This window comes from Rhagoletis zephyria, unplaced genomic scaffold (genome assembly GCF_001687245.7).
Source record: "Rhagoletis zephyria isolate East Lansing unplaced genomic scaffold, Rhagoletis_zephyria_1.1 Rzeph_scaffold_46865, whole genome shotgun sequence".
Lineage (NCBI taxonomy): Eukaryota > Metazoa > Arthropoda > Insecta > Diptera > Tephritidae > Rhagoletis > Rhagoletis zephyria.
Window position 1 is genome coordinate 1 of NW_016203920.1, and position 2,283 is coordinate 2,283.

Here is a 2,283-nt window from a genome sequence, read left to right on the forward strand (position 1 = left end):
AGTTACGTTTCGGCATCGAGCTGCATTATAACGCTTCGGATCGTGGCAGCTTGGTGGCGCCATCTGTGGCCGCCATTTGGGACAGTGTACAGCAATCGGTGAGTGGAAGAAGGACTTCTTACGCCAAATGACCACTAAATAGATTGATTATTTTATTTTAATGTTTATGAATCGACTAGTTCGAATGTTGTGGCGTCTCCTCGTATGAAGACTGGTATGATATTCAGTCGTGGAGTGGCAAACGTTGGGTACCCGAGTCGTGTTGTCGGCCTTCGGAGGCGCGTAGCATATTGACCGAGGGTTCTGGAGACAGTTTTCTGCGAGTCGATTGTGGGAAGTAAGTAAAGTCTCATTACTATATACTATATATACTTATATATAAGTGTTTAAAAGTTACTTAACAGAGGTTCATATCGCCTCAGAAGTAATATGAAATTATAGATATTTATTATAGCTTTAAGCAGGGATCAAACGATTTGTACATTTGTAAATTTTGGAAATTCTCTTATTAAGCTTAATTACTTACTTAATTTCTCCTGATGAACTCCCGTTACTCTTTAGATCTGTGGAAAGTGGTTCCTAGATTTTCTTCAAGTCACTGATAAATTTTGTTAGCTAAGTTCAATCAGTGAGAATTGGATACAACAAAATTTACATATTTGAAAGTCTTCATACTAGTTATACTTATAGGAATTGTCGTTTTGGCGGCGTTTCTCACGCCTGTACTGTAGGAATAAGGAATCAGGTATAACCACCTTGCAAAACCTAAATTCCCAAAATCTTTAAGAGTATCCAAATTGTCTAAAGTTTTTTTACGATCCTTCAAAGAAAATCATATAAAGTGGATGAAACGAAATCTGAAAGGAATTTCTGTAGGATTTCTGAAGGCGGATTCATTGCTCACGAAAGGAAATGCCTGAAGGTAGATTAATTCAATAGTTCTACACTTTTCGTTCTATCAAAATGGTAACGTATGGCGCGCTGCGGCGTTGCCAACATTAATAAAATTTAATTCGTAATTTGAAATGTTCACACATATTTTTCTTATGTTGAGTTTTTCTTTTAAATAATTTTTTTTTAAATTTAACAATTTTTAGAACCAAGGCTCATAATTCAAGGGCCGTGTGAATAGAAAAAATTAAAAATCAAATTAAATTCGGAACTAGAGTTGAAGTCGAGTTAGCATCTCAAAAGCCCCTGTTTGAGTTAATAATTACGTGCAATTGATTTGAAAAAATAATTATATTTTCATTTTTACAGTATCGTTAATTATTGAAATCTAAGGACGTGAAATTCTCGCCTGAATTCCTGTGTACTTGCGGCTCATGTTGCATCCAGTATTAACCAACTGACCACGGCAGCCTCGCGTATTTCTGCCTGTAATTTCTCACCCTTCAAAGATATTATTGATCGCTGGTTGTTGAGAATAAATAATTCACTCGCCCTCGTCCCTTATTTCCGTATTCTTTGATATGTCTGGGGGTTATTCTGAGCTGTTAGTTCCAGCATCCTACGGAAATTTCCATTATTGCGTGAGTCGAGAATCTCGCCAGAGCCAGGAGAAGCTAAGCTATATCTATTATTAATACGTAATTTATTATTAATCTGTAATCTCTGAATGCAAATTTTTTTGTTTTACCGTTATCGCATGTGGGGGCTCTAGGCCGCGACCCCATCGGCCCCGCCTTTAATCCGGCACTGCCTGTAGGGCATCTGCAAAAAATTACTGTTTAGTGCTGAGCTTGGTGCATTAGCGTCATTGGCCCGTCTCTTTTCGAAATTGACGTTAATTTAAAAAAAATAAATAAAAATTTGGTGTCGCTTAGGTTTTAAAAGATTGAATTTTTTATTTTGACCGGCTATACTTCAGCGAGTTTATGATTTTATTTGAATGAATTTTATTAATATGTAAAATTTATTATCAGATTGCGAGTCAACATTTTATCGATTTTTTGCGATTTAAAATATATACATTTGTTCAAAACCTGGTAGTGACCCCTAAAAGTTTGTCTAAAATTTTAAATATTCCTAGCTGTCTTTATTTGTACATAGCACAAAATAAAGGGGTGCGCCATAAAAAATTAAGATGTTTACATTTTTATCACCACCCTAATGTACATATATGTAATTTTTTAATATGAAAAGCGATAACAAACAACCTCTGCTTCTCCAAATTAAATTAGTATTGATCTTGCATTTACATACATATATACAAACCAATTTGTTCTCACATCCCTTTCTTATTTTTTTAGATCCGAAAATCCCAGCCTCTGGTGGAGTAGG

The 2,283-nt window shown here is 35.3% G+C and overlaps 1 long non-coding RNA gene across 1 annotated transcript; it reads left to right on the forward strand.

Moving 5' to 3' along the window:
* The first annotated feature begins 9 nt into the window (after positions 1 to 9).
* On the forward strand, positions 10 to 2,283 carry LOC108355553 (uncharacterized). The gene is made up of 3 exons (XR_001846552.1): positions 10 to 98; positions 180 to 337; positions 2,253 to 2,283. It is a non-coding gene; the product is annotated as an uncharacterized LOC108355553 (long non-coding RNA).